Here is a 7,270-nt window from a genome sequence, read left to right on the forward strand (position 1 = left end):
TACATTTCCTTATATGGTGTAAAGAATACTGAAGATAATCACACTGACCAAATTTGGTCGAAAACGAGCAAACTAGTAGCACATAACCAGAAGAGGGCAGAAGCCTTATCACACCAGCAACTGTGGAAGTGTTTAGTACCCATGCTACAAGGCGTAACAAATCCCAAGCAAGTGGAGCCAGAGGAGTATACAAATACCTAGCCACTTTTCTACTTAAATCAGGGGTGTCCAATCCATGATCCATAAGTTGCAAGCAGCCCAAAGTATGTATCAGTTCAGTCCAAGAAGTGAGTTATATATATATATATATATATATATATATATATATATATATATATATATATATATATATATATATATATATGTATGTGTGTGTGTGTGTGTGTGTGTGTGTGTGTGTGTGTGTGTGTGTGTGTGTGTGTGAGGTGCTATTATCTTATTGGTCCATACTGTTCTTTCTTTATTTATTTATTTTCTCTTAGTGGTTAGTGTTAGTGTTAAGTATATTATGGGTAGCACAAACATACTCCTCTTCTTCCAATATGGTCCAGTTGATTAAAGCATTGGCCACTACTGACTTACATTGTCTGGGGCTGCGACACATGGGGCACCATTGCGACTGCTGTACAGAATCCACAGTTCATCCTCAGATCAAGGCAACCCGCCCTGAGACACTAGTTGCAGAGCTGCCATTTGGTCAACCGAGCCCTGAAATGTAGCACACCAGCCAAAGTGCATTTACAGGATAGCTGGAGACATCAGCCATGCTTCGGCTGCGGCTGCCTTAGTTGCCAAGTACAGAAGATTTTGCTGTCAGAGGCACTGGCATTGCACCACCACTCAGCCAAGCCAGCACACTGTCAGCATTGCAGGATGACATGCGCACACACACACACAGGAGACAACTGGATGCCTCAACCACACTCCTTGTAATGAATCAAGGTGGAAGGCTGTAATAAAGGAATTTGAAAAGCCCAAAACATGTCTACTGACTTCAGTCTATTTCAACAAATTAAAATTAAAAAACTCAAAAGCAAATAGTTACATTGTTATAATTGCTCTATGAATAATTAGACACAACAAAATTTTTTCTAGAAAAGAGTGAAAGGTTTGAAATATGATGTTCAGCCTCCACTAACCTCTAAAGTATTGAAGGATATTATCGTAATGGATATTGGGAAACTAGATGGTAATATCAAATTACATGTAGGACAGAAAGCCAAAAAGGCTCTAGCTAACAACAAAACAAAAGCAGGTTACCAATATTCCCAGACTAACATGACACTCGCTGTCTTGAAGGAAGCCTTTTTTGTGGTTTACCTTATACAATAACAATAGCATCATTACAAACGTTTAATATCCTTCAAAGTAGTTCTTCCCTTGGGCATCTACACATTTTTTCCAGTGACTATGTTCCACACATGATATGCATCCTGGACGGCTTCAAATGGAATCTCAGCAAGGCTTCTCGTTACAGTGCTTTGGACAGTTATAATCAATCTAAAACAGATTCATTTCAGGGTGATCTTGATCCTCAGGAAGAAACAGAAGTCAACCATACCCTCTCCAGACAGTTTGCAGGATTGTGGCAGCATTGCAAATTTGTGTTTCACCCGTTACCCACGGACATACAGAGAGCTGTCATGGTGGAGCTCCCAAGTAGTGGTGATCTCCTTTCTCACTCTGATGACCCTTTTTCACAGCTTCTTCACCACATCAATGTAGTGAGCAGTGTTAATGGTTTGGCCTTTAGGAATGAACTCTCTGTAGAACACATGTTTGGTGTTCGGAAAAAACAGTCAACAATGGTTTTCATTCTGGGTTACTCCTTATTGCTATTTGTGGTTTCCAAGGTGTGCCACTTGCAGTGTTGACATTTTGTTTCTGGGTTGTACTTGATACACAATGTTTCATTGCTGGTAATGAAACTGTCCAAGAAAGACGGTTCAGTTTCCACATCTTCAAGGAGTTCAGCCTTGGAACTCACCTGATGACTCTTCTGATTGTCTGTCAGAATTTTGTAAAACAGCTTGGCACACATCTCCCTCATGTGCAATTTATTGGCCACCAATTCATGCACAGTTGTTTCAGGAATGTTTAGGGTTTCTGTAATCATCTGGTCACCCAACCAATCGCCAGAATTTGACAGATCACACACACTGACCAAACTGTTGTCAGTTGAGCTGGTTGATGGCCATCCAGAGCAAAGTTCATTGACCACTCTTCCTGGCCTTCCTTAAACACTTTTAATCACTATGACACTGTGACTTCTGAAATTTTCCCGGCGTATTTGTTCTTCTAATAATTTCCGGGTATGCACCTGGATCCCGTCGACATTCTGCCACGATATTTCGGCCCAGAAACGTCCGGCCATCATCAGGCGCGTACACAATTACTGAAGAGCCCAGGTGCAGTCGCGGTATTTATGCCGAATCTCGCGCATGCGAAATGTACTGGCATCCTACAGCGCATGCGTCACGTGTTGACATGAGCGGCATAGCCGAGTTGTACGTGCTGCCCTCGGTGGTGAAAGTAAAAGATCATCTAATCATTGAGTATCGAATGACGCTGTCTATTCCGCTGTGATTGTATAATTTTAATAACAGGATTCCAATTTTTATCCAGTTGAAAGCCGTTGTCACGATTTATAAGATTATCGGCAAGACGTATTTCCACTGATTCCTTGATTACGGAATCCCAAAATCCGGAAACCGGAGCTAAAATTTTTGTTCCATTGAATGTCCCAATGAAATACAGTGCTCTGCTACTGCCGATTTTGACGGTTCAGCAGACGGGTGTATCTATCATGTTCTGTACATCGTTCATGGACAGTTCTTGTCGTCTGGCCAATATATGCAGAGTCACATTCACAGGGAATTTTGTAGAGTCCTGCTTTCTTCAGTTGTAAATCGTCTTTAACGGATCCAACCAGGGCTGGTGGACGGAAGATAACCTTGATTTTATTCTTCTTCAGTAATCGGCCATTTTCGACGACACATTCCCGGCGTATGGAAGAAACGCAGCAGATTTAAAGTCGTCATCAGCGTCCTCAGTGCGCTGCTTCTTGTTATGACAGTTGCGCATGGCCTTTCTTATTTGGCGTGAAGTGTAGCCATTCTTTTTAAAAACCTTCTGCAAGTGTTCTAATTCTGCGTGGAGGTTTTCATCGTCTGATTTTTCCAGGTAGAATTAATTCCCTGGAATTCCGGATTTTTCAGAAGAATCACCACCCTGTAAGTATTTTTTATTGCTGTATTGTTCTGATCACTATTACATTACGATAAATGTTCAGAATGAGCACCATTGCCCTCAGCACAGAACCAGTGTTGATGTAGCAGGGAGTCCTGTATTCACTGGAAAATGCATGGTGTCTTCTGTACTTGGGTGGCCACTAAAACAATTCTTGCAATCAGTTCTGGATGCAAATCATCAGGGGTAGAATACACCTTGGTTTTTGTGTAGCCCCTGAGAAAAAAGTCTAACGGGATGAGGTCTGGTGATATTGCAGACCAATGTACAGGTCCACCCCAGCCAAACCTCCGACTCCCAAAAGTATGGTTATTACTGCTCACACTGGTTCTACAAAGTGCATTAGGCCCCATTACACTGAAAACAGATTCACCTTCTGATTTCAAGTGGTACCCCTTCCAGTCACATTGGCAGGTGTACTTCCAAGAGCCCTCTGTCCATTGGATGCCTGCACTGAGCAGGCATCATGTAAGGTCCAAATAAGTAGTCACCCATGATACTGGCCAACATGTTTACTGGAGAACGTCTCTGATGACCTTGCACAACTGCACTATATGAGTTTACATCTGACCATACCGGTAAGTGTAACTATTGTAAATGCCTTCCCAAGTAAATTGAGTCTCATCTGTAAACACAATATCAGATTAGATTAGATTAGTTTTTCATTCCATAGATCCGTGCTGAGGAGATCCTCGTGGATGTGGAACGTGTCATAATTTTTTTAAGCTGAAATAACAATACTAATACACTCCTGGAAATTGAAATAACAACACCGTGAATTCATTGTCCCAGGAAGGGGAAACTTTATTGACACATTCCTGGGGTCAGATACATCACATGATCACACTGACAGAACCACAGGCACATAGACACAGGCAACAGAGCATGCACAATGTCGGCACTAGTACAGTGTATATCCACCTTTCGCAGCAATGCAGGCTGCTATTCTCCCATGGAGACGATCGTAGAGATGCTGGATGTAGTCCTGTGGAACGGCTTGCCTTGCCATTTCCACCTGGCGCCTCAGTTGGACCAGCGTTCGTGCTGGACGTGCAGACCGCGTGAGATGACGCTTCATCCAGTCCCAAACATGCTCAATGGGGGACAGATCCGGAGATCTTGCTGGACAGGGTAGTTGACTTACACCTTCTAGAGCACGTTGGGTGGCAAGGGATATATGCGGACGTGCATTGTCCTGTTGGAACAGCAAGTTCCCTTGCCGGTCTAGGAATGGTAGAACGATGGGTTCGATGACGGTTTGGATGTACCATGCACTATTCAGTGTCCCCTGACGATCACCAGAGGTGTACGGCCAGTGTAGGAGATCGCTCCCCACTCCATGATGCCGGGTGTTGGCCCTGTGTGCCTCGGTCGTATGCAGTCCTGATTGTGGCGCTCACCTGCACGGCGCCAAACACACATACGACCATCATTGGCACCAACGCAGAAGCGACTGTCATCGCTGAAGACGACACGTGTCCATTCGTCCCTCCATTCACGCCTGTCGCGACACCACTGGAGGCGGGCTGCACGATGTTGGGGCGTGAGCGGAAGACGGCCTAACGGTGTGCGGGACCGTAACCCAGCTTCATGGAGACGGTTGTGAATGGTCCTCGCCGATACCCCAGGAGCAACATTGTCCCTAATTTGCTGGGAAGAGGCAGTGCAGTCCCCTACGGCACTGCGTAGGATCCTACGGTCTTGGCGTGCATCCGTGCGTCGCTGCGGTCCGGTCCCAGGTCGATGGGTACGTGCACCTTCTGCCGACCACTGGCGACAACATCGATGTACTGTGGAGACCTCACGCCCCACGTGTTGAGCAATTCGGCGGTACGTCCACCTGGCCTCCCGCATGCCCACTATACGCCCTCGCTCAAAGTCCGTCAACTGCACATACGGTTCACGTCCACGCTGTCGCGGCATGCTACAAGTGTTAAAGACTGTGATGGAGCTCCGTATGCCACGGCAAACTGGCTGACACTGACGGCGGCGGTGCACAAATGCTGCACAGCTATCGCCATTCGACAGCCAACACCGCGGTTCCTGGTGTGTCCGCTGTGCCGTGCGTGTGATCATTGCTTGTACAGCCCTCTCGTAGTGTCCGGAGCAAGTATGGTGGGTCTGACACACCGGTGTCAATGTGTTCTTTTTTCCATTTCCAGGAGTGTAGTATGAATATATACATCATTTGTTTCTATTAAAAAATTCGCCAATGGCGTAGGAGTTGGCCACTAGTAAGTCTTTCAGGTTCCTTTTAAACTGATGTTTATTTCTAACTAAATTTTTTATGTTTGCTAGCAAATTATTGAAGATGAGTAATCCTGAGTAGTGGACCCCTTTTTGAACTAAAGTAAGTGCTTTTAAGTCCTTGTGCAGATCATTTTTGTTCCTGGTGTTGTAGGTATGAACTGAGCTGTTTGTTGAAAAAGAGATATATTATTTAGGACAAATTTCATTATGGAGTAAATATACTGAGAGGCAGTAGTTAGTATACCCAGTTCTTTGGTAGGTTTCTACAGGACATCCGTGAATTTACTCCACAAATAATACGTATTACCTGCTTTTGGACTCTGAAAACTTTTGTTTGACTTGAAGAGTTACCCCAAAATACAGGTTCAGTAAAAGACGATGTTCATTAGCCTCTTGCAGGAACCAGCGTAAGTACTCAACATGAGGTGGATAGTCATCTGGTCCCATGGCCTATACTCTCATAAAATTAAGACGATGGAATAGCTGTGCATGCAACACATCCCTTACTAGACTATGGTGAATGCCAAGCAACAGCTCATGTACTTGTCTTGGATTGTTCTCAAAATGTAGCACCATGTCTTCCTGTACATTTGGTATATGCACCATCAGTGGTCTGCCGGAATTGTCCCTGCTTACCACCAATGTGCTGATATTTCCCAGTTGAGCATGGATTGCAGTAAATGTGTGATAATGTGGGCACCTGTGTGCAGGAAAACATTACAGTACAATTGCTGGGCTTTCCAACTATTACCTTTAGACACACCATAAAAGTGCATGCCTTGCAGCTCTCCCCAAGTGTAGTACTCCATGCTGACAGAGCAACTGTCATGTAGGCATGAGTGATACCCACTGTTTACTGACTGAGTGTTGAAGAGTGTGGCATCACAACATACAGCAGAGTCCCGCTGATCTGAACCCCCGTAATCTGAAGTTCGGTTAATCTGAACATGAAAAATGTTAGTCTAAGCATGGAAAGCTGTGCTGTTAACTGCTGTACATATACACTAATTTAATTTACACAGTACAGTAAACATGTATTATAAAAATTGGCAAGGAAACATTAGGTGTAAACAATGCATAACAATGAAAGGAAAACTGTCAGCCTTACTAAAATATGGCAGAAATTTTATCCCTACTTTTTAGATGACAAAAACTCAGTCATTTTTTTTGGCATAATGAATACAGTCTGTTATATGACACATAGTTGCACCATCATCTCATAAACATCAAATCAGCAGGTGTAGCAGTGGACTGTTGCTCCAAATAATGTAACGTGAGGTCAGGGGCTTCTGCATCACTGAGTGGCACCAGCTCTCCTCTGTCGCTTTCACGCTCATTGTCACTTCCGTCACAGCAGTCCACTTCTTCCTGGTCTTGAGTCACAGCAGAAACTAAAACAGCATCAGGAATGTTCTCCACACATGCTCCATCCACTTCCATCCACTCATCTATGTCTCCTTCATTAGCTTCTTCACATCCAAGGACTATCTGTATCGTTTCTAGCCAATTTTCCTCTTCATTTTCAACTAGGTTGCCTGAAATTTAAGAGATGTCCACAGTTTTCTTCGTGATTTTCTCAGGGTATTTTCTGAAACATTCTGCAGTGCCTCAGTGGCCCAACAAACAACATCCTTCACATTGGTCTTTTTTATTTTGTCCACTAAAGGAATGCTATCATCTTGGAACAGCATTCTTAAAAACTGTTTTCTGTAAATCAGTTTTAATGTTTGCAGTACACCCTGGTCAATCAGCTGCAGAAGTGGTGTAACAT

This window comes from Schistocerca gregaria, chromosome 5 (assembly GCF_023897955.1).
Source record: "Schistocerca gregaria isolate iqSchGreg1 chromosome 5, iqSchGreg1.2, whole genome shotgun sequence".
Taxonomy (NCBI): Eukaryota; Metazoa; Arthropoda; class Insecta; order Orthoptera; family Acrididae; genus Schistocerca; species Schistocerca gregaria.